This window comes from Cheilinus undulatus, linkage group 21 (assembly GCF_018320785.1).
Source record: "Cheilinus undulatus linkage group 21, ASM1832078v1, whole genome shotgun sequence".
NCBI lineage: Eukaryota > Metazoa > Chordata > Actinopteri > Labriformes > Labridae > Cheilinus > Cheilinus undulatus.
The window spans coordinates 16,303,178-16,329,696 of NC_054885.1; the positions used below are offsets into that span (position 1 = coordinate 16,303,178).

The window sequence follows — 26,519 nt, forward strand, 5'->3', positions numbered from 1 at the left end:
AATATGTTTAAAATATTTGAAAAAATTATGAATTTTCCTGAAAAGCAAATGTGAGTTCAGCTGTTTTTTTCTGGCAGGGGCGTTATTGTGGACAGTAGGATGCATTCCCTCAAAGTCCCAATGTGTTGATGTAAATGTTTCATCATACTGCAAACACTGCACTTTGCTGTGTCACTGAAGATAATTTTTCATGTTTACCACATTTTGTACCTGATTTTAGCATGTTTCAATGAATGCAACTCTTCAGGGTTGAAAAGTTGAACACATGACCCTGAACGCATGACAAAAGAAAGCTAGGTATTTAAAGAACAGCAAAGGTATATGGATGCATCTAAAAAAGCTCCTTTGTTACATTCAGAAATTCCCAGAAATTTGAAGAAAATGAATTTATATAGTTCATTTTCATGTTACCAAGTGGGTGAAACTTCTCTTGTTGAAAAACGTCTGCCTCAAACCAATTGAGATGAAGGCATGAGAAGCCACTTGTAGAGAATTTGCATGGTCAAAAATTGGGACGATGACATGTAAGGAGCACTCCTCCCTCCTGAAAACTCCTGCTTCCTTTTGCAGAGAGTTGGAAAGGAGTTTGGTGTCAGCACGAGGGGACTAGCAAAGAGAGAGGACAGGAGGCGGCAGAGAGAGAGTCGCGGCTGTGAAATCGATAGTTCATACCGTTCTGAAATTGAAGGGTTTTTTTTGTCAGAAATGGTAGAAGGAGGAATATGAAATAGCCCTTGGTGGGGGCCCCTGATGTAAGCAGCAGTATTGATTTCCACAGACTGGGTCCAATTATTGTACCGCTGGTTTTTGTCAGTGCCCTTTAAAGGACCGGAGTGACTCTGACGGGGCAAAAATTTGGGGGCATTGTCTGACTTTGCCTCAGCTGTTCCTATAGCCAAAGCTGTAGAGGAAAAAGTCGAGGAAATAAGAGTCTACACTTTCCAGAGACTCTCTGAGGACACAGCTGCAGGATGGGAGATTTCCCTTGTTTGCAGTTCCTGTAAAGAGACTCACTGGCATTACAACATAAAGAGAAGATAATCCTCTCTCCATGTGTGGTCATATCTGTCGGCATGTGCATCTGCTGCAGGGAGAAAGCGTGTGACACAGAATCAGTGTCTTCTTACAAGAATGAGTTCCGTTTTGTCACTGAACAAGGACAGGGAGGTTGCTTGAACGTCTGCAGCTTGTGTTAAGGTGTATTCACACACATCTCCTACAGTTCGGTGTAAACACACAGGCATTAGCAGAAAAATTGCAGCTGTTTTGAAGCTTTTATTGCCGTAGGATTTGCAGGGTAAAATGGTCTATAATTCCCTTTCCTGCACTCCTGCTGTGTTGTCCCTGCTGCTGACGCTGCTTTCACAACCACTGTAGACTGGCTTCATAAGGAAAGGCGACAGGAGGGTATCAGCTCCCGGAACAATATAGGACCTCCCCTCCCACTCCCCTAGCCTCTACTCATGAGATTTAATAAAACTTTGCTTGCAATGAAAAGAAAGCTGTGTCTCACTCGGTCACTCTTTCTTCCCTTTTGCATCCTCTACAGCAGCCATGTGTCCCGTCTCTTCCTCCCCTTTCCTCTCTCTCTCTACCCCTCTCTGAGTAACGGAAGACTCATGCAATATGCTGTGTTCCCCCACTTGAGTGTTAATGAGGCGGATGAATATTCATGAAGAGGAGGCTGACACCGCTGTATGGCGATTGTGTCTATGATGTTTGTGTGCTCAGGCTGCTGCGTTTCCCAGGGATCCATTCTCATCTGACATCCTGGGATGCTGGGCTCCTCTCATGATGTGCGTGTAAGTTTTGTTTTGGTCGTCCATTGTGTTTGACCCCTCATCGAGGCCTTTTTCCTCCCTGATGGCTGCTTGGAGAGCTAAAGTTTAGCCTCCAGCTGCGGCTGAGAAAAGGAGCTACCCCCCAGTCTGCTGCCTGCACTCCTCTTCCTCCCTGTGCTTCTGCTTTCTGACAAACAGATGCCAAGGGCTGCCTCTCCAGGGGTCATCTTCCTGTTGTTATACCTCTGTCTTTTTTACCTCTTCATCTTTTCTTTTTTGTGTCTCATGCGTTTTCTTTCTTGGAACTCACTGTGCTGTGATGTCCACAGCACTTCATTTTGAAGGACATGTGAGAAAGCATACGGCTCATTTTAACAGGAAAAAGGCTTTGTGATGTGTGCCCGTCATGTCTCATGCGTTGCCATTTCCTCCTGTGCACCCCCCACATACACGCACAGACACTTTTTCATTGTCAGCTTTGTTCTGCTCCTTAGATTATGTTCCAACGGTCCCTATAGTCATCTCTCACGTTCTTTCTCCTTTCCACTTTGCTCGGCAGCCTCCTCATTTGCATTTTCTCACTTAATCGTCATCCCCGTCTTCCTCTTTTTCTCTCCCTACTGTCTTCAGCCTGCGGCTTTCACTGCTCCCCTTTCCCCCTCTTATTTGCCATTACTCAGTTTTTATCCGTCTTTCCTCCCTCACTCCTCTGGAAGATTTCCGACCCCTGCAGTGCACCTCTGAAGGAGCGCCTATGCTTCTGTTAAACATCTGTAAAGTCTTTGATCTCCTCCCCGCCACTTTTTTCGACACGAGGCAATGTGTGTTTACGTCTGCGGCAGAAGGTGGAAATGTGTGTTTGTGTGTCTGTCTCATGCTGTTTGTACTCAGCAACCTTTAATTTGGGAAAGAGGATTCAGGCGGTGCAGCGGAGGACAGAATCCGTTGGATGACATAATAGAGGCCTTGGTGCTCCTCGGTGCTCTCGGCCTCCCCGTGTTCATGAAAACGGTCACACTGCCACTTAATATTGTCAGTTTCAGTCTAGAAGGCGTCCATGCTGATTCTCATGAACACACTTCCTGCAGTTGGGGAAAGGATGGAGGCGGGCCGATTTATCAGCGCTCTGACTGTAAGGCTACAGGGAGCCCTCCGTCTTCATCAGTTCACTCAGCAGAGAAGCACAGCCCAGTCCCCGCTACTAGACTTACCTCATGTGTCTCCATTACTTGTTAATAACAAAGCTGTGAGGGTGACTAGGTAGGATCAACATTTAGAAACACAGATCAGATCACAGATGGAGCAGGTTAAATATGATTATTAACCCTTAAAATAGCCACATGGACCTTTAAAGTCTTGTCCACAGGTTGGCTCTTTGTTAAAATTTACCCTTTGAAACATTAAAGCAGTCATTTTATTAAAAGCTTATAAGAATAGAATTAGCTTAAGTGTTCCTGCAATATAACCTGGCTGTTATGCCCCTTTTTCATTACTGCAAGTGCAGAGTAAATACAAAGCTAATAACAAAAAGATTAACTTCTGAGCATCCTGCACTGGCTGCCTTTATTTTTAGTCTGCAGCTCTTTCTTTATATTGTAAAGCTCATACAGAAAATAAAAGGAAGGAATGGATATATGGTTGCAAATGCATGTATTTGAAATTACCAGAATATTCAGTATTAGAAGTAGTATTTAATGTAAATAGGCCTATGAAATGATAAAAAGTCCATGCAGGAGACCCTTCAGTGACTCCTTTTTCTAGGGATGTGCTGTATTGGATTTTTACTTATAACTGATAGGCAGATATCTGCACAGAAGCTGTATCAAGACCTAAAACGTCAGCACTCAAAGCCACTCTTTGGAAAAAGGATGGACAAAGAAAAAGACTTGAGCTGATGTTAGTCGGTCTCTCCTGAAACTGTAAACCTTTTGGTACATACAGCCAGTACTTAAAATGGTTTATAATTACAGCTGATATATCTGTTGTAAATATCAGTTGAAATTTTCATAAATGATGGTACAGATAATGAAACTTTTTAGGGTGCTCGTTCAGCTTGGTGGGTGGAGTGGGCACCCATATACAGAGGCTGTGGTCCTCAATAAACTGGTTGTGGGATTGTCTTCCCCCCATTTCTACCGATACACTATCATGCTGATAAGATCATGTATCTCTTCTGTTTTTGAGTTAAATCCTTTTGATAATATCATCTTGCTGCTTTGTTTCACACTGAGCAAAGACAGGGCTATTAAAGAGTGTAAACTTTAGAAAGTGGATCTCAAAATTGCACTTCACTTCTCTTAGATGACCAAATTTGAACCGTTTCTACTACCTAACCTAAACATCCACAAAGGTAAAATCTCCAATTTAAATGTTTAAAGGTTTTAAGCAGTCAAATATAGTTAATTTACATAATATTCTTAGTCTCTTTTAATGTTTTTGGTAGAAACACAATGTTTGTGGGTACTGTGACTGAGCTGCAGTTAATGTTAGCTTAGCTTGTTTCTTAGCTGGTCTTTAAATGAGCATATTGTCAGTAGAACATCCACATGCACAGCCGAGCTACTGTTATTGCTGGATTACATCATTCAGTTGTAAAAACTGTCCTTTTAAAATGCCTGTCTTTGTTCCAGCCACAAGCACTTGAAAACCTCTTCTTGTATTCCCAGCTTTCCTCTTTATTATATGCTGTCCCATTTTCAGTTACAATTTCAGTAATCCTAACCCAACTGACCCAACCCTAGAATAATTCTCCCCTCTAAAAATGGACCAAGTAACACTGAATGAAACAGTTTCACAATCTGCATAAGGCTTCCTCTTAACTGATATAGATAAACATTTTCATTGCTAGTAGTCTTTTGATGTGCTGCAGACCAGTGTCATTCAAGGAAAACTGGTAAACATGCTATTCATGCAGACTTAGTTGAAATTAAGTTTGGTGTGAAGCTTAACCGAAAAAAAAAAAAAATCTGTGAAAACCCCAAATACGCAGTGTTGAAAGCAGACAGAATAACCAGATCCTCAGATAAAACACAGTGGAATGGCATCATGTTAAACAAAAATGGAATAAAATCACATGAAAGTAAAATTAGATCTGTCTGAATTTATTACAGTCACTGGTCTATACAAGGTTATTGCCTATGATAAACTGATGCCATGTCCTGTGATATTTCAGGGTTGTCCTACAAAAGCAAAGGATGGTTGTCTTCTTTCCATCCTCCTCCGTCTCCCTGCTGTCCTTGGCCTGCACACCCCTTTTACTTTCTGTGGACTGCCGCTGATCAAAGCCCCTTTGAGGGTTTCTGAGCGTCTCTGGGCTGATAGTGATTTGATGATATGTGTACGTCTTCAGAAATCTTCACTTCTTGTGTGATTAGAAGGCATGTGACAGGTGGCGTCAGCTCCATCAGCTCACATTAAGCCCCAATGCTTTGCTCCCACCGCTGCTGCCGTTTTTATCCTTTAATGTAACACCTTCCTCACCAGCTGAATCAATTATCGGTGATTATGTTAGTGTCAAAGTCTTCAGTGGCGGGCTGAGCCCCATTGCTGCCCCTTCCTCCTCCTCCTCCTTTTTGTCGCTGTGTGGAGCAGAGGCCTCACAGAACCCACACTACGCTGATCCCCCGTCAGATGGCTGCCACTGCTCAGGGACAGCTTCACAGACAGCTCTAAGTTTAACCATCCTTCTCAACAGTACTGTGACAGTGTAAGGAGACTTTATTAAGCCTGACAAAACTCCCACGTGGAGGTTTTCCTCTGTGAGAAGTCTTTGTAGTAATTAGCCCTATTATGCTCACTGGATGTAGATGTAGATGTTGGTGGTCTCGTTGTGGCTTTGGGTTACATTTGGTTGCACCATGTGGTATAAGAAATTAGCTGCAAGTCCTGTTGAACCACATGGGTTTGTTTTAACCTACTTCAATACTGATACTCCTATCACCATGGGACTCCAATGCTTCCTAACTTTGCTGTACCTGCAAGTGTTCCTGTTAATAGGTCATCCTGACTATGTAACAAATTATCCTCAAAGCAGCTACTGTATTTAGGTGGATTTTTATGTTACAGTAACAAAAGACTACATTGAAATGGTAGGAGAGAGTGTTATATTTGTCAACTAGTAAAGGATAAGCAATCAGTGTTTTTTAAATAGTACTTTTCTAAAAACACTAAGTGTTTATTCTCCATATTGGACAGCGTCAATATGGGGAGCGCAGATGGTTGAGTGGCTTAAGACGCGTCCCATGTAGGCGGGTGGTCAGGGTTTGATTTTGGCCTGTGTCCCTTTGCCGCATGTCTCTCCCCACTCTGCTGTCCATGTTTTCGAGTCTATCCACCGCCCTCCTAACCTGACATGCCAGATGGATTTGTTTCACACTTCCATCTGTAAAACCTTCTATACTAAGCGTTTGGGAAAGGGCAGAGGCTTTGAAAAAAACTTGGAGTGTGATTGGATGAACGTTCTGTCTGTCACATCTTTACCGGCCAATCAGAGCAACAAAACACATGATGTAGCCTCTATAAGGGTGCGCAGCTACCGAGGAATAACGCAAACTATGGCGACTATAGACATGTCAGGACACAACGTTTGTCGTTTTTGAAAAGAAAACAACTCCCTGCTGTTCTTTGTTGTTCTGTTAACGAAGAATTGTTGTCAAGTTCTGATAAAACGTATGCTTTAGCAGCATCCATGCTAATCTCTTCCGCCATAATTGTACCCCCTCTTGCTGCTGCTTGTTTACGTCACGACTCTGCCGTGCCTGAAAGTACTGCACTTCGTTGCCAATTGGTCCTGTCACTTTCTAACCAGGCCCAAACGGTTCAGATGGGAGCTTAACAAGATGGATTCAACAGTGAAAACAAGGAAATGGGCGTATCCATCTGCTTTGCAAGGTTACCGCCCTCCTGTATCTAATAAAACCAAAAAAGCCCCCCCCCCAAAAAAAATCTTACAAGAAAAAGAAATCACCATTATCTGGATATCTATGTTTACTTTTAAAATAATAGGAAAATATTCCCAGTAGGGCTGCGCAATTAATCGCAAATTAGATTTTTTTAATTTTTTTTTTTAAAGATTTATATTTGGCCTTTATTTTGATAGGACAGTGGCTAGAGTCGGAAACAGGGGAGAGAGCGGGGAGAGACATGCAGGAGATAGTGCCATGGGCCGGATTCGAACCCGGGTCGCCTGCGTATATGGCATGAACCTTAACCACTCGACTACCGGCGCGCCCGCAAATTAGATTTAATCGCAATATGGCCACACGCAATTTTCCACTTGCAGAAAGTACAGTATTTCTTTTACCTGAAATTTGTGTCAAAATTTTGGTTCAAAACTTTTTTGCAGCAGAAACGTTATGTTTTACATATCATGCGATCATTCTAGTGACATATTTTTGAAATGGTGTCCAAAAAAATCCTATTTTCTTCCTTTTTTAAATGTTTTTCTTGTTAAATATGAGAATAATATAATATTATCATTCCCTTTAATACAACAGTTCATATCCAATTTGCAAAATGAGTCAAAATCATAAAAATTGTATTTTATTTTTTTTTTTCAAAATTGTCCAGCCCTAGTTTAAACTAATATTGTGTTGGTTATAGTTTAGAAAGACTTATTGCTTGTTTTAGTCGGAAAATACATGAGATGAGGACCTTGAGAAATAATCACATATTTAATCGCAATTGCACTATTGGGTAAAAAAATTGAAATTAGATTATTTTCACAAATTGTTCAGCCCTAATGCCCAGTTTCCTCTTTTTAACTCATTTTCAGTAGAAGCCAACAGGTCTTCATAACTAGATGTCAAAATGATATGTGTCTGTGAAACAATAGCAGTTTGGTAGAATAAGCATTTAATACCATTTGTTCGTTCACAAACGTTTTTTTTAGTTCTGGTTAAAGAAAGTATTCTGCTTGCTTAGGCTAAATAGTGTGAATGAGATTAACATTTGCTGCATACATGAGTTATAGTGCCTGTAAATTGAAATCCAAAATATTTGTCTTGACACACTGGATATATTGGAATAAGGTTGCTGTAAACATGTGAAGACACTGAGATCTATGTGTGACTGCCTTTTTTATTTAGACCATTTGAAAGTTTTTCACCTCTTTCCTGGTTTGGTTTAATTTGGGCAGGACAAATATAGTAGCCCATAAAATCACCTGTCCCTGTGGGGAACTATCCCACCCCCCTAAACACTACAATATAAATATATATATAATACATATATATTATATGTAATAATATATATATAAAATCACAATGCAGTTCATCTAACTACAGTCAGTTGTTAGTTGAAGTCACTGTCTTCATTGAAAGTTACCAGCCAGCTACATGCTGTGTTTTTAGTTCATTGTGAGGTAAATTTCCCACAGCGGACCACGGATCATTAACATTTTCGTAACAAAGAGATTTGTGCCAGGAAACCGTAGATTTGGTCCTCAGCTTCTGTCTCTTGGTAAGATCAGAGGCTAATCGCTGGATCTCGTCTATATTTTACTTGGACCAGATGCAGCAGGAACAAACATCTTTGCTGCTGAAGGTGTTTTTTTAATCCATATTTCACTTGTATTTAGTCCTGGATTAAAAGAAGCAGACTGTAACTGTTCCAGCAGAAACTGTTTAGGCCCTCGTGTCTGATAGCGTTGCCATGCTAAGTTTAGTGAATCATCTGATGATAGACCGGGTCTATAACAATAAAAGCCTCCAATGCTTATCATCATTGAAGACTTTTATTTTGAAGAGCAACATCTGGGAAATGGAGTGTTTTCAGCACCAGCTTAACAAAGACATCCAATAAACTGGAGAGAGACTTAACTTCACATAAATCAGAAAATATAAGATCACCTGAAATGTCAAATACAAGATGAGAAAAATAAACTGAGACTTTTCATCTCTTAACTGTCTGCCTGTCATGACAATGTGATTGTTCCTCTGGTGGCGGACACAGAGAGCTGACAGGTCCAGCAGAGCAGACAGATGATTTCTCCATTCAGGTCATGCCTTTTTTTAAAATTTGAGACATTTGTATTTTTCCAGAGTGGGCGTGACTTCAGCTCATTCAACCGGATGAATGTGGATATTATCCTTAAGGCTGCAGTGCATTAGTTAAGTTCTGCAAACCAACTTGGCATCATTGTGGTGTGACGTTTTACCATAGAAGTGTGACATTGGTTTCCAGAATGTATTTACTTGAGTTGAGACGTCAGATAAACACAATTGTATTTTTTTTGTTTAATGGGATGGTAAATTACTGCATCACTAGCTGTTAGTCTGTTGTTGGTCTTTCAAAATCTTGGTGTTTCCTCTACTGTATGAAACTTAGCGTAAGTTCAGTCAGGAAGACCATATTCTCCATGTGGGTTTAGTAGTTCATGCCTGCACTATTTCACTCTTCCTCATTCATGCTCTCTGTCACATCATAATCAGCTGTTCACATCACCTGGTCACACCTATCCAATAGCACTGCCCTACTTCCTCATTGTTAGCCTATCATATCACTGCTGCCCCTTTTAAATGTGGCTTTCTCCTCCATCAGTTCATTCATGTCGTGGTTCAGAGCGACCCTCCACCTCCTCATCACCACCAAGTCTACAAGTCCATCACGTTCAGATGGACTAAGATGACTTCTTCAGTCATGGACACCACCACCAGTGTCTGGACTCCACGGGGGGATAGATCTTTCCGCTGCTCAGGGGAGACACCCTTTGTTCACGTTATGTCCTTGTGGAGTTCAAGCACCAAAGAGACTCTGACAATAATTCAATGTCACATCTATGTTCATAAATATGATTCATCATCACACATGTAAAATGAAGTGTTATCTTTAAATCAGTCACTGGTCTCTCCTAAATGAACTTTTACTTATATCTGTCAGTATTCAAGTAGGAGAGATGTGTGCGCTGCAGACACGGAGAGGAAAGTTTGCTTGCGTGTCTGTGTGCGTTTGTGCATTCATCAGTGAATATGAGAAGAGAAATGAGGACTGACAAAACAACAAGCTTAAGGGAGCTAATGATGGTTAGCCAGGAGTGAATGACAAAGGTCTGTAAGGTATCATAACATCAAGTATCTTTGAAAGCTTAGGCTGTGTTCATATAAATGTATCAAAAAGGCTGTTTTCAGTAAATCAGGCGAGCCAATATAAACTACATCGATATGGATAATATTGTCCTACCTCGTATCTTGTTTAAAAATAAATCATAATACTGGATATATTCCCCAGCCCTACTATTGATCATTGGAAGTATAACACTGTAACAAATCACTGTAACATTCTTACAGTCTTGCGTGTTTTACGCATGTGAGTGACATGCATAGGTTAAGTTAATTAATTGTCACTTAAGTGTCAAGGTATTGATTCTATACTTTTGGCAACCCTGGTCTCTTGGGATGTAGTCCTGTTCTTTGACCAGAGGGCCACCCCCAAATGGACCTTGTTGCTCTCTACGTCATCTTACTTTTTCTTTTGCTACTTTTGGGATTACTTGGACCACTAGAGGTCCTCGCCTGACTGTGACTCATACATGAGTCATAATAAACTGATGCACACTAGAGCAATCTTTGATGCAGACAGTCTTGAAATGAGTGATCACACACAGGCTTTTTTGCATAGCCTGTGTTTGCTGCTACAGGGACATTTTTTTATGTAAAGTCTCTCCTCCTCACTTCCACATGTATCCCATTTAATTTTTTCCTCAGAAGCATACCGAAAGCCTTGGATTTACTGGTGTTGCAGAGCCTATTTGTGTGAGTGAGTGTATATGGTCACGACAACACAGGGGCAGTGAGGCGGCTCGTTAAAAAACCCCTCTCGGCTGCAAGGTCACGGCTCAGGCTTTGCCACCTTTGTGAGTGTCAGTGCTCCTTCACAGCTGTGTTTACACACTTTCTAGAGTCTTTAAATATCACAACGCCACGGACTGAGGTTCTAACACTTTGTATAACACACATACACACCTACGCAATAACAACTGTTTGCTTGAGGTGTCCTTTTTTCAAATAAATAAACATCAGCTGCTTTATTATATTCTCCAACTTCTCTGTTGACTTAAAGGCATGCAAGTGCAAGTGTTTGTCTGAAATCAAACACTTGTCCCCTACTCCCTGCTTAAGGACCTGTCTGTAGTGGACCTTGTAGTGCACAATAAAAAATCTAATTCAGACACTACTTTGGGTCTCACTGACAGCCAGTGATGGTGCCACATAGACATGAATGTAATTTTAAAACTAAACAAACAAACAAACAAACAAACAAAAAAAACAAAAAAAACAATGAAAGCAGAATTTCACTTTTAACTGATTTCATACTAAACAAATTTTGACAAGAAAGCTGATAAAATAACAGTAGATGAATGAAAGTTTTGCCTTTTCAGGAAAATAATGATACATATTTGTATGCCTAAACAAAATAATGTACATATGGCCTCATACCTGTAATCATTTGAAAGACAATTACGTTTTAATAGCTAAATCCTTTTGTTCATTTTTTTTTAAAGCATCTCTTTTGGTAAAAAGGCATCCAGATATAAACTATTGAACTCCTGTGTTCTTTATTCATGCTGGTTGAGCTTCTTTTATCGGCCTGCCATGCATGAGAGCAGTCAAACAGCAGTTTCCACTTGTCATAGCTCGGCACTAATACTTTGTGGTATTGCTGGGATAGTGACCACTTATTTTACACTACTTTTTACACTGATTTTGGATACAAGCAGTGTACTTATGAGGGTAACCAATGCTCACTCAGAATAAATAAATGAATAAATGTCCCATAGCCTGCATTAGGTATGTTAGTGGTTGAGTAATTATTGGCCTGGCCAAGTTTTGGGGCTGTTTAAGGCATTTGGCAGATTATCTGTATCAGTATTCTATTTCACTGATCAACAATGAAATGATTCAACTTCTATTTTTCTGCTTTTACTGTGTTGCTTTGTGCTATTTCTCTGGCTGACGGAGCTGGTAGTTAGTTGTTCACTGTGCTCTTTTTCAGCATGAAATTGTAGTAAAATAGTAGTAAAGTAAATTTTGTTTGTTACAATAAATGCGGTTTAGCGGTCTCCTGAACTTAGTACCAGTGTTGGCCTTGAAGAACCAATATCAATCCACCTGTGATATACAGATGCATTTCAAAAAATTATAGTACAATGAAAAAATATTTTTTTCCCATAATTGAATGCAAAAATGAAACTTCCATATATTATCGGTTTATTACACACAAAGGGAAATATTTCAGGATCTTTTCGTATTAATCTTGATGACTGTGACTAATAGCAGAAATTAAAAAATCCAATTTCTCAAATAGAATATTAACATTTACATATGCCAATCAAAGAAAGGTTTTATGACACAAATTTTGACCTTCTGAAAAAATGTATTCATTTATGCACTCAGTGCTTAGTCGGGGATCATTTTGCATAAATTACTGCACCGAAGCTGGGGGGACAGAGCCTTTTCCATAGCCGCCCCTTCTCTCTGGAACTCTCTCCCAACCAATATTTCAAACTGCACAGACCTGCCCACATTCAAATCACTTCTTAAAACTCACCTCTTTAGACAAGCTTTTGATCTGTATATTTCTGATCTTGTTTTGTTATTTTTGTTTGTTTGTCTGTTTGTGTTGACTTTGTCTGCTTTTATGGTGCTCTTCATGTAATTTAATTTTTCTCTGCATCGTACGGTGTCTTTGAGTTTTTATGAAAATTGCTTTATAAATACAATGTATTATTATTATTATTATTATTATTATTATTATTATTATTATTATTATTATCAATGCAGTGTGGCATGGAGCCAATAAGTCTGTGGCACTGCTGGGCTGTTATGAAGCCCAGCTTGCTCTGATAGCAACTGTATTGTTGAGTCTGATGTCTCTTGTCTTCTTTTTTTTTTTTTAGATTGTCTTTCTTTTTCCATTTGTCATTGTATTTTAATGTCCTGTGTGAAGCACTTTGAATTGCCTTTTTGCTGAATTGTGCTATACAAATAAACTTGCCTTGCATATTGATGTAACTCAGAGATTCTGGGCTTCAGGTCAGGCAAGTTGGCTGGCCAATCAAGCACAGCAATACCATGCTCAGCAAACCGGTTTCCAGTTCTGGCTAACTGTGGGCAGGTGCCAAGTACTGCTGGGAAATGGAACCAGTATCTCCATAAAGCTTCTCAGCAGATAGACCCATGAAGTGCCCTAAATCTTGTGGTCGATGGCTGTGTCGACTCTGGACTTCATAGAAAACAGTGAACCATCATCAGTATATCAGGCAAATCCAAATAATAAACACAAGTCACTTTTTGCAGTTTAGTTGCAGTTAAGTTGTGAAAGACTAATGTTTTGATGCGCACTATGTCACCAGCAGAGTTAAAAACTGTTTCTGACTCTTAAGAAGATTTCATTAACAGCATCAACACTGTTTGAAGGAGACCAGACATGACCAGCGGGCTTGGGCAGGTTATTTTTTGCAGAGGGGCTGCACTGTGGGAAGTAATGGATTTATTAAGAGTAAAATAGGCAAAAACTCAAAAATCAAAGGTAAGAATACAGCTGTGCTGCTGTCTGACAGGGTGTCTTTAACTCCCCTTGACCCAGCTTGGGCCTGAGAGGTGGGGCAGGGACCCTGGATCCTTTGGACCGTATATCTCACCTCTGATACACTCACTGAGTAGCTGAAAGAGAACAATCCTTCTCTGTCAAAAACATTTAAAGCCTACACATCTCAGCACGGGACATATATGCTTAAACTTGGTTAGACATTTAAAAGAATATTGTAAAAATGTAGGACTTTATATATGTCTTATTGAGTTGTTAAGGGGAATTGCCCACGGTTTTGTGATCTGTCAAAATGATGGACAGTCTTCAGATTTTTCATTTTGCATAATTGAGTGAAGAGATTGAACATATTTTGTTGACACAGTCCTTTAGCATATAAACAGAAAAAGATGTGTACATTCAGTTGATAACACTTAACATTAATGACTTAAGCTTCCAGGAACCCAACAGATCTAGCTTGTTACAGAGATGAAGCTCATATATCCAGTTGCAGAGCTCTCTGTGAGAATAAATCAAGGGTCAACTTTGGAGTTGCCAGTTAGGATTAGCTGCCATGCTCCTTTACTTGACAAGCCTCTGCTGTTTACATGTGTCTGAGGCTTTTAAGATCTATTGTGTCCGCCTGCTATCTACGATTGTTTCCCCAGCTCACTCTTGACCCTCCCTGCTTCTCTGTCTGCCCGTCCCTCTCCTCCCTCTGTATGTTATCCATTGTTGAGTGGGGGTAAGGAGAGATAGTAATCTGCTGTAGCCTTGGCACTCTCTCGCACTCGGGTCTCATTGAAGAAGATTGATGGGCCTCTTTCTGGAATGGCTGTTCTGGATAGAAAAACAACAGGCAGAGAAGAGGATGAAAAAATGAGCAAGGATGTGGAGGGGAAAATGAGGCCTAGTTGTAAAAAAAATTGAGAAATGGTAGCGGAAATGTCACACAGTAAGAGATCATTAAATTTAGTTTGTGTTTTATTGAGCGAGTGCATGCACCCACCTGTGATTGGCTACATATTTATTTTTTTTCTCTGCACACACGTGCTTTATGGACTTGGCTCCTCTTGGTTTGCATGTCAGCAGGATTATAGCTGAATGTCAGCTTTTCTCCCAGAATGCAAAGGATCTTGGAACATGTCAGGATAGAGCGATTTGGATTTTCTACAAGCGTTCTTGTTGCATTAGGATGCTGCAGCCTTTCAGCCTTTAAGGAATGTGGCATCCACTATTAGCAGTCAGGCTGCATTGCTAAAGGGAATTAGCATGCCCTCTTCCCTGCTCATGATGGGTCTATTGCTCTGTGCCCGTATGTGTGTGGGCGGCACCAGGGTGATTGGCTGTGATGACAGTTATGCTCTTAATTGTGTCAGTTATTCTTCCTCTGTGGCTCTTTTCTAATGTAGCGAAGCGCTTGATGTAAACCCCCTGGCGTTTTGTTCCTTTCTACATATTGGTCTTTTTAAGTCAGTGCAGGTTTTTTTCGGAGCGGTGAGACGGAGAGCAGCAAGCCTTTCTTCTTCCTCCTTAATTCTCCCCTCTTTTCCAAGCAGAATTGATTCTGACATTTTTTTTATTCTCTGGGCTTCCCCCTGTCTCTTCCTGTCCCTCTCTGCCCTCTGCTTAATTTGTCTTCCCTCCCTTAAGTGTTTCCTTTTTTGTTCCTCTTGTTTCCAGACTATTGTTTGAGCTGCTGTTGCACTCCTTCCCCTCTGTCTTTCTTGCTCTATTTCATCAGCTTTTGTACATCAACCTATCTCTCATCCTGCTTCTCCCCCCCTCTGTGTCTTGTCTAAGCTTCATTTTTCTGCTTTCTATTTTTCCTTGCTCTTGTGTTTTTGATTTCCAACCCCATCTGGCAGCCCTTTCCTCCTTTTCTTTCATTTCTTTTTTTTTTTTTTTTTTAATCTTTGCAGACAGTTTGTGCAGTCTCATGCTGTTCAGGCATTGCCGGGGTCAGCCAGTCAGGTCGAGGTGTCATGACTGCTTGGATTGTCTATCGTCATCTGTCTTCGTCTTAACTGACCACTTGAGACCGCCAGAGTCACGGGAGGGCATCGACACAGGACAGAGACGACAGAAAGGCACAAAGTCAGGATCCGATCCAGCATTTCCAAACTGTTGATTGGGTTGTTACAAGCTCCAGGTCATATCTCATTTCCTGTGGTCACAAGCCAGTGTCAAACCCTCTGTCCAGTGTCAGTATTGGACACAGAAAGTATAGACTACAAAAACAGAGGTCAAATATGGAACAGTGAGGAAGGCAAAGAGATTTGGACGTTGTTTTCAGCAGCTTCATAGCAGAATAGCCTGACCTCCTGAAACTTTTGAAGCCCAAAAGTCACTCACATTTGACCCATTCTTGGGTTTCCTCATTTGAGGGAATGAGGGAACAATTTTAACAGCTAAAATTTCCACTCTCTTCGCCTGCTCTTTGCTTTCTCTTTTCTGTCTGCCATTTGGCTTGCATTGTGTCTTGAATTGATTACTAAGCCAGGCCCCTTGCCATATAGTACTCTTCCAACACCAGCTGTTTTACAGTAAATTCTCATTGAGGGTTCTCCTGGTACACAAATCAAAAGCATATATCACACTAAAAAATTAAGCCTAACTGGAACATTGCCAGTGCATTTATGCAAGTTAGACATGGCTCTCCCTCTTTTGTTTGAGGCAGGTTGTGTTAAAATAAAAGGTTGAGATCTGGTGACTGTAGAGGCCACAGGAGTACAGTGAACTCACTGTCAGGTTCAAGAAACCAGTTTGAGATGATTTAAGCTCTATGACATGGTGTATTATCCTGCTGGTAGTAGACATCAGAAGATAGGTACACTGTAGTCATAAAGGGATAGACACGGTCAGCAACAATACTCTGGTAGGCTTTAAATGATGCCCAATTAATACTAAGGGGCCCAAAGTGTGCAAAGAAAATACCCCCCACACTATTACCCTACCAGCAACCTGAGCCATTGGCAAGGTGGATCCATGCTTTCAAGTTGTTTACACCAAATTCTGACCCTACCATCTGAATGTCCCAGCTGAAATCAAGACTCATCAGACCAGGCAGCATTTTTCCAATCTTCTGTTGTCCAACTTAGGTGAGCCCATGTGAATTGTAGCCTCAGTTTCCTGTTTTTAGCTGACAGGAGTGGTACCAGGTGGGGTCTTCTGCTGCTGTAGCCCATCTGCTTCAAGGTTCAACATGTTGTTTGTTCAGAGATGTTCAACTATAAATGCTGAATTCTATAGAATTAAAAGTATAAAGGTTATATGAGTGTTTTAGAAAGAATTTTAAAGTTACACTCCCCACTTTGATTTCCAAAAACTACAGATCAATAACAACCAAAAACACAACTGTTAAGCCCCCAGGTTGTTTTATTAAAATTGGATTTTCTTTTAATAGATTTTTTTTTTTAATGTGACTTATTGATCCCAATTGGATCTGTTGTGTTGTCAAACTAAGATTGCACAGTCTGCTGTGTACTCAGTGAAAATAATCTGGTATTCATTTCAGGTGAGCTATTGATCAGAAAGTGCAGGGGCCCATACACACATCACAGCACTGGGCTCCATTTTTGACATTTCGTTCAGGGATCAACGTCTGTATTTTGCATCTGATTGACATTTCCTTGCTATGTGTGTGTAAACATGTGGATCTTAAGACATTTCATTCATTCATGGAGATCATCTCTCTCTCTCTCTGAGGTACAGATCCATAGGCACTTTGAATATGGGTGGTGAATACTAATAGACAAAGGCTGCATTCAACCACATATGAAAGTGGCCAAAATTTCACAGGAAAGATAAGATGTGACTTTAGCTGTTCAAACTGTCATTAAAGTAAGACCTGAATCAGATACGAGCAGATAAATCTGATTCAGGTCACTTTAGGCTGCAGTGTGAATTCGTAGTACCTTATTCTTTTAGTACATCTAGGCCAAATGTAACTTAATGTTTCAGTTAGTGTAAGAATTATGTGCCTTGTGAGGCTACTTTTGTCCCACTTTTCTCTGTTTTAAAGGCATCTTTGTGCTTTATGAGCTTGTTAAAAAGGAAACTGACTCAAATCAGCCATATTTTTCTATTAAAGTGCCTTAAATGTCAGGCATCTTTATGGATTACGATCCCAGAGAGCATCACTGTGGCTGTTAAGACATTTTCTTACAATCCACAGACGTTTTTAGGATAATGTTGGGCCTTACACAGCCAGCCTGCTCTGTGAAATCCTGTTCATCTGTGCTTGGCAGGCGTGTGGAGTCTGACTAAGTGTCCTCGGTCATGTTTATTTAGGTAGAGGTGGTATTTGAAAGGGAATTAGACTTGGAGGATTTTAATGAGCGTACCTCTACACTAGAGTTTGTGCCGCTGTGGGTCTGCTCTGTCAGATGGCTGCACTGTTGCTGGAGTCTCTGCCGGCCCTTTATGCATTACATTAAAATGCACCGTGTACATCTGAAAAATATCCTCAAGGATTTTTAGCCGTAATTTTAGGTCAGTGTAAATATACCCCTAAGCGCTTTAAGGAAGCATTAAGCCTGCCTTGAATCTTATTACTATAAGCGGCATGATTTGATTTGTTGAAATGAGATTGCACTTTTTCATGGCTCTGTTTACACCTGTGGCTTACTTTGCTGTCTGGATACAATCCAGGTACAGTTTGTGTTTGGATTAGTGTTTAAATGCCGAGTGTAATTGCACGAGGAGTCCCTGTCCCACTTTGTTCTGCCCGGCTGAGTAAGCCTCACTACAGCCTTCATTTAACATGTGTCTTTGAAATGTCTTTACACACATACTCAAGCACGCACACTCCATCTGAAAAATGTTCTGTATTCAAGTCTCCTACATAACAGATGCGCAAACAAACAGTCAACTTGACAAGGAGTCTCTTGCAAGAATATGATAAGGCACTGGCTCACACCCACGCTCGCTCTCACAACTCCAGTCTTGTTGATTCTTTCCGCTGTTTGCGTTTGCAGCTTGCCAAGAAGCTCAGGCTTTTGGACAGACGCAGCAACTGACGCTGGTACAGACGTACAGACCTGACGGACAGAGTCCAGCTGGCGAGTCATGGCAGCAGCAAGCGGAACAGATGTGTGAGGGACTTTGATCTAGGTAAGTACCAAATGGGGTGAAGATCTACGGGATGAAAGGGAGTGGGGGCGTGTCAATGTAAGGAAATGGCAGCTATACAGTCTGCATGTTTGTGTGTATGAGGAAGTTTGATAGTGTTGCAGGAAGTTAGATATGTTTCAGACTTTTAATAAGTTGAGTTAAAAGAAAAACATTTGAGTGAAAATTTTGTCCTGAAAAGGAAAATTACTAGAACCAACCCCAATCAAAATACAAGGGTTACAGTGCATGTCGGTCCACCGTTTGCAGCTATAACAGCTTTCAACTCTTCTGGGAAGGCTTTCTACAAGGTTTAGGAGTGTGTTTATGGGAATTTTTGACCATTCTTCCAGAAGCGCATTTGTGAGGTCACACACTGATGTTGGACGAGAAGGCCTGGCTCTCAGTCTCCACTCTAATTCATCCCAAAGGTGTTCTATCGGGTTGAGGTCAGGACTCTGTGCAGGCCAGTCAAGTTCATCCTCACCAAACTCTCTCATCCATGTCTTTATGAACCTTGTTTTGTGCACTGGTGCACAGTCATGTTGGAACAGGAAGGGGCCATCCCCAAACTGTTCCCACAAAGTTGGGAGCATGGAATTGTCCAAAATGTCTTGGTATGCTGAAGCATCCAGAGTTCCTTTCACTGGAACTAAGGGGCCAAGCCCAGCTCCTGAAAAACAAGCCCACACCATAATCCCCCCTCCACCAAACTTTACACTTGGCTCAATGCAGCCAGACAAGTACCGTTCTCCTGGCAACCGCCAAACCCAGACTTGTCCATCAGATTACCAGATGGAGAAGCGTGATTCGCCACTCCATAGAACGTGTCTCCACTGCTCTAGAGTCCAGTGGCAGCGTGCTTTACACCACTGCATCCGACGCTTTGCATTGCACTTGGTGATGTATGGCTTGGATGCAGTTGCTCTGACATGGAAGCTCCCTACACACTGTTCTTGAGCTAATCTGAAGGCCACATGAAGTTTGGAGGTCTGTAGCGGTTGACTCTGCAGAAAGTTGGCGACATCTGCGCGCTATGCGCCTCAGCATCTGCTCATGAGAGCAACCCATTCTTTCACTCAATGCTCAATGTTTGTAGAAAGAGTCTGCATGGCGAGGCACTTGATTTTATACACCTGTGGCCATAGAAGTGATTGGAACACCTGATTTCAATTATTTAGATGGGTGAGTGAATACTTTTGGAAATTTAGTGTGCATCACATAAGTCTGTATATGTGTAAATGTACAGATGACACCATGTAGTGCCAAATAAAAGAAACTTGGTTCACGGTGATATGGAATTTGGTATGGATTTAAAGGGAGGTGCTAGATATATATTAGCACTGCTTTTAAGTAAGTCATCCTTGTTTATATTAATATCTCTCCTAACTGCAGATATGGCTCAAATTATACATGCTCAAATAATGAGAGGCTAACATTATGCTGTGAAATGGCTACAAGTACTCAGGCTTGGTATCAGCATGGATACCTGATACTACACTGATTGGTAGCCCACATACACAGAACAGAATTGCAAAAGGTCTACATTCTTTGTTGTCGCCCCTTTACATGGTGTGAAAGTTCCTGAACAAAGTACATTGTTTGTGTTAACATATTCTCAGATTGCTACCTTTGATCCAAACAGTAAGTGAAGCTAAGTTTATGGTCCAGAATAAAATAATAAGGCAGATGGTTTGAATAGAAAACACAAACCTTTATAAAGAGATGAAGGTAACTGAAGATCTAAAGGCTGCCAGAGAAGCACTGTAAACTGGAGAACAGAGGATGCAGCAGACACTTGATCATATAAATTGCAGCTTTGTGAGAAGTTTCAGGTTGTATTCAGGCGTCATTTTAAAGTGGAAATTGCACCCAGTTCTAATAAAAGACTAAAGCGTGTGGAGCAAGTAGGGAGATCTGTGTTTTTTAGGGGAAATGAGAGTGCAGGCAGGGAGGATGTGCCAACATGAGAATAAAATATATCCTTCAGGGGAAATTATGTGGGCCTGTGTGTTTCACGCCTCCCCTGAAAACTTTTCCATGTTAATTAGGTAATGTAAACCAGCCAGAACAGCAAGAAAGCTAAAGCAGGAGAGGGATGAAAAAACGAGTAAAATAGCACAGTTAGAGGCCATAAGAGGAACATTTTTTTCCATGTGCTGAGAAGAGAATATAGTAAAAGATAGTGCATTATTGATGTAACACATTGGCCTGCTGCTGTGTGTGGGTTTTTGAGCTGCTTGGTTGATTCATGAAACATTTCAACAAAGAGAATCTTTTAAAACAGATTTAGAGACAATGGAAATGATAATATACAGTTTAAATGTATTTATCATGTCGCAACATGCTCAGAGTGTGATAACCTTTAGAAATCAAAGTGAAACTAATATTTTGCCATGTCCTATAACATCACTATTGCAGGAGATATCCACTGAACATTAAATCTGTGCGTTGGATTTGTCATGGAATGCTGGAATATTTTAATTACCTCCTTTTCTATATTATCATACGGACAGAGCATCCAGCAAAACCAGCTTGAATTTGGTTTTGCAGACTCTGTGATATTGGATTTCTGTGCTGGAAACTCAAAATAGCTCCAGTATTGAAAACGATGAATACTACAGAGGACGTTTGCATACGTCCACAGGGGGAGAGATCGTCTTCGCTGACCCTGCAGTTACAGCCAATTTGCTGTGATCACAGTGACAAGTGTCTCCATATGGATACTTAGTAATTAGCGAAGAGGAGATGGGGAAAGGTTGAAGTTGGTGGGGCATTAGAGGACCTGTCAGAGTGCCCCACTCATCTTAACTCCCTCCCCCCAAAATCTGTCAAGAGGCTTGTCTGGGGCCTGTACCCCTCAGTCCCCTCTCTCACACTTGGCTGCTTTAGTTAATTGAAGCCACTTCAGATCAGTCAGAGGAGCTGGATCTGTACGCCTGAGAGGACCAAGGTGCTCACCTGACCTGTCACTCACTGCTGCATGCTGCATGCAACATGCAACTGCGTTGCAACTTGTTAAATCTGCAGAGCACAGAGGGGATCCCAGGGAAATTCACTGGATACATCTAACAAACCTACCAAGATTCATCACAAACAGGCTGCACCTGCCATATTTTTGAGAGTGTTTGGACCCTTGAGCTTTTTGTTCCTCTTCTTAGGCTGTTAATTAGGTTTCCTTTACTGTAAGGAATAATGAACAGTGAGCAAGTTGTTAAAGCAGGAAGTTCTTCCTCTTTAGCAACCAGCTCATTGTGGACTATCCTGCTTTGACTTGGACATGTTTTTATCCATTTGAATCGATTATATTGTTTCTACTAATTTTAAAGTTTATTGACTGTATTGTTGATACTTCCTCCACGCAATGGTCAACGCTTCAGCCCTCTTTAAACCAGCCTACCTGATATAACTCCCAGCTAAACAGAGTATTTTAGTAAATCATTCAAAATCTGCTGAGATTTTCCTCTTCTTTCGCCAGTCTTTAAACACAGTCATATCCCATATGATCTGTTTTGTGTTTTCTCAATGTGCCTTCTTCACTGTCATTTCTCCCCCGGGGTTGACTCGACAGCTATGTTCCTATTTTTCATCCGATGTTTTTGTCTCTTTTCTTTTTCACCACAGTTGAAGGATAAATGTTAAGCTAGCTGACTTGTCTCCATGGAAAGATGTGATATCAGTTAGTATCTAGAAACTGTAGTAAGAGCTGTAGTGATCAAACAAGTTGTAGCAATGGCTGATGCTTTGTTAGATGGTTTATGAAACCTTTATTCATTTTTTTACATTTCTGTTATTACACAAACACACAGTAAGAGCTATAAAAAATAAAACACAAAAAGGCAACCACAAAACATAACATAACACATATACCATAAATATTTACAGTATCATCAAGACAGTAGGTCAAATACATGTAACCTTTGGAGGCCTGTAATATTTTACATCCTTAACGAGCCCTTAAGGACCAAAATGGTGTTTATTAAATGGGGCTATAAAGTTATTATACATTTATACTTTAAAAAGTTTTTTTTGTTAATTTTTTTAACCAACTCCCCCTCTAAGCATAAAAATTTAACAACCTTAACTTTTCAAGAAATGTAACCCTTTAAATGTCAGGTTTTGTCACCACGCCCTCCTGTGTTTTAGATGGCAAACAGTAGAAAAAAAGAGTTATTTTTAATATAATACATGCAAAGTAGATTGTTTTCTTCCTAGTCATCAGAGCCTGGTGTATGTCAGTAATATTAGGCAACATTGCTTTTTGTGCAATGCCAAATGTTAAAAATGCAACACATACAGTAGGCCCTTAAGGACCAAACTGGCTCACTGCATAAATGAGGCTATAAAATTATAGTACATTAATTTTTTAGAAACTTATTTTAGGTGAATCTTTTAAACTTACCCGCCCTCTACTCATGAAAATTAAATAATGATTACTTTAAAGAAATTTAACCCCTTAAATGGCAGGTTCTGTCACCATGCTCCTCTTGTGTTGTAGATGGGAAAAAGTAAAAAACATGATGTCAAACCCATATGAGGAGCTAAACATAACAAATAACACTTCACTACACTAGCTGACAAACTAATTCAACAGAGATGCTGGTCTAACAAGCTTCAGTTACAAAAGGCCAGGCTAAGCCAAAAGGCTAAGTTAGCACCTAAGCTAGAAGGTAGTAGGGTATACCAGCGCAGCTACATTATTACAAAGATTGCAATACAAAGATCACATTTATATCAACAAAGTATACAAAGCACAGTTTCTTAGATTACTGAAAAACATCTAAGTTCATACCTATAAACCTTCCTGATAAGATGCAGGAGTGCATGACGGTGAGTTTCCATCAAGTAGAACACTGTAAATGACCACTTACCAGTGTCTTATATAATTCAGCACTTCAGAACAGGGGTTTGCAAAGTGCTATGACAAATTTGCAAAGGCATAAGAAGAAATAATAAGAACACAACACCAGAATCCAAAACTTTCAACAACAAAAGAACCAAAGAATAATAAATCTGTTGGAAAACAATTAAGTAACAACATTGCCTTCATACCTAAAAGCCCTAAAACATTTAGACAAAGATAAACAACAGAAATTGTCAAACCATACTACTTTAATTAAATGTTAAACTATTGTATGCATTTTTGCCCATGTAAGGGCTAAGTTCTGTTGTTCATAGTTGTTATCCACTATAACATAATTGATTAGAGTTGGCTAGTTGATAAAGCTGTGTAATACACTCACTGCACATCCATCATCATATGAAGTCATAGAGGCAGCTAGACTTTCAGATTTGACAGCGACCCAGTCAATTACAGTTATATAAACTGATGACATCTTGTATTTACTGGTCCTCGAAATAGCCAAGCACAACACTGACTCCAGAAGCAGTGAAATGCCTCTTCAGTACCATGGCAAACTCTGCAAAAGAACAGGCAAATAATGTTAAAGCTCAGTGAAAACAAAGAGCCAAGAGTCCACAGAGTGCTGAAGTGGCACGCACTGCAATTGGATTTGTTTTGCCTAATTTTCCTCTCGCACGTCTTTTGTTGAAAGATTACTGCTGACTTGAAAATTGTGTAGGGGTATCATGCACAAAGCAACTACTTGTTGCCTTATTTGGACCAAAACAAGCCGAGTGTGGTTTGCAAAGGCCACGAAGAAGATGCTCTCATTATCCTACCAGAGCAATTTGTCTTCTTTTCTCTTGCCACAGCTCAGGCTTAGATGCACAAACAGCAACTTCTAAAGGAAATAATTGTTTGTTGTCAGAACCTTGCAAGAAGTAAGACTGTCCCAAAACAAGGGAGAGGTTGTACCTGAGCCACAGCAGATATTTTAAACCACTTGAATAAGGTGTGTAAACGCTGTGCTGTGGGTTATGTTTGATAGAAACCAAGTACCTATATGGGCTCAGTGAGTTGTTGTTGAGCAGCTTTGATGTTTAATTGATGCCATTTTGCATCTAAAGGTCCCAAAGTTCAGGAGGCCCAAACACTGGAAACTTTTCCCTATCAGAAATCCTTCAGGAATTTTGCAGATTGCAATACTTTTCTCTTAAATGTTGTGCTCCTGTGTTGGTTCTGCCATGCTGCCTTCCATAACACTGAACACTGGGGATGTGTGAAGGAAAACCACAGGGAATAGATCTCTCTGAGACAAACCACTCGGGAGTGAATGTCTAAAATGAGGAATGGAGCTTGTGTATTGTTTTAAATGCCAGCCTTGTCCTCCTTGGGTGTGTGAGCCTTTAGTTGTAGCTCAGTCAGCTGACATTTAATGCTCAGCCGCTACTCGGCTGCTTTAGTATAGGCCCCGTTGTTATCGGCATGAATAAGAATGGACAGATGTGACAGCTGGCCAGCCATATGTGACAAGCCTTTTAGATCTTTATGCCTTAATTATCGCCTCCCATGGGACCAATATTGACATTTTAGGTCTTAACATTCAGACCTTACAAACTGCCAGCCTGCAGTTGCCATTATCTGTCTCTTGGCAACCTCCAAGCTGAAAAAGGAAGGTGTTTGATAACTGCTTTTGGCTAAATTCTTCTCTGTCAGCTGTGCTGAGGTGCATGCTGCTTTCATTCTTATCATTGTTTGAAAAATCATCTTCATATGGAGAATGTGATGTTACAGGGTGTTTTCATTTATTTTACTAGGTGTGTAAATGACCAGTTTCATCACCATGCAACACAATACGAAATGCTACAATGTGATCAATGCGATACTGATTCTTTGGACATGAAATGGCAAATACGTTTTGGATTTCAATTGATACAGGAACCTGTGATATGGAATGATAAATTTGTCCATCTAACACTTTTATGGAAAAAATACTATTTTGCTCAAGAAATTACTGAAAGATTTCTGCATTGTAATAAAAAACTACCTAGTTAACTAAAGACCAAAGACTTTTTTTCACTGTACACTGGCTTTTTCAAATGTTGTGTACTTAGTATAAAGGGCTCCAGATAATCTTTAAATCAGGAGCAAAACTATGGACATTTGTGTTGACACACATGTTGGCTTTAAAACAGCAAATACTTTAAGTACCAAACATTTTTTTCTTTTTCTGTATTTTGATCAACAATCAGATGCAGCAGTTGAATACGGAGTTTAAAAAATGCAGATGTTGTAGGGAAACAAAGGTGACTTCTGGTTAGGGGAGATGGTTGAATCATTAATTTCTGCAGCAGTCGAGGGAGTCTGTTAATTTAAATGTGTCAAGCTGATTTGTTGTTCACATTGAGGTCCGTTATCTAGAACTGACTGTGTCAGCTTAACTTGAATTCAAATATCTGTTAAGGAGCCAAAGGAATTGCTGTCAGGTTACGTCCAGCAATGTTTGTCCTAACTATGCAAAGCAGGGACTGACCAGATTCCATGTCCGTCATCAGGCAAATCCATCTTGCAAAACTCCTGCCTGACACGTTTATGCCAGGTCTGAGAACTGACTAGAGAAATTAGCATCACTTGAAGAGAAAGAGGTGGTATCTGCAGGTGCGGTTTAGCTGTAGTGGAGGCAGATAGCGATGGCTGCTGCCGGTGAAGCTCAGATGTAGCAGTAGTATAGAGGCAGTTTTTCAAAACCTGGGCCACGTGTCTTTATCATATAAAGAACAACAAACAGCACTGAAAGCTTTTCATGACAGAAAAGCCATTTTTGCTCTTCTCCCAACCTGCTTTGGCATGAGTTTGTTATAGTTAGGGGTCAGGTTTAATCATACTTTAGGCCAGTATGCACAATGGCTTCAGCCTGTGTAGGGAGTTGCTTATTAGCTTACTAATTAATTTTGTCTTGTCATTCTGATTGACCTGGAATGAACGTGACAGACCTTTGTCCAATCACCTTCCGATAATTTTTTGAGAAGTCCTGCCCATCACAGATGCTTTGTATGGGAGATTTCCCGGACGAATGTGAAATATATTCATGCAGTTTATATACCAAACAGCCTATCTGGCATGCCAGGTTATATTTGCCCTGTTTTTTTTTTTTTGTTTTTTTTTTGCTATATAGACTGTTATCCTGCACATATCAAAGCCTGCTGATATGTGATTGGTCATTGTTTTTTGGACTACAAATGGAAACCAGAACACATCTC

General features: G+C 40.4%; 1 long non-coding RNA gene across 4 annotated transcripts in view; it reads left to right on the forward strand.

Moving 5' to 3' along the window:
* LOC121503741 overlaps positions 1 to 26,519 on the forward strand; it is a 120,613-nt gene that overhangs the window by 13,535 nt on the left and 80,559 nt on the right. For all 4 annotated transcript variants that reach the window (XR_005991383.1, XR_005991384.1, XR_005991385.1 and 1 more), the window contains exon 3: positions 18,284 to 18,419. This is a non-coding gene — a long non-coding RNA (uncharacterized LOC121503741). The remainder of the gene's footprint in view (positions 1 to 18,283; positions 18,420 to 26,519) is intronic.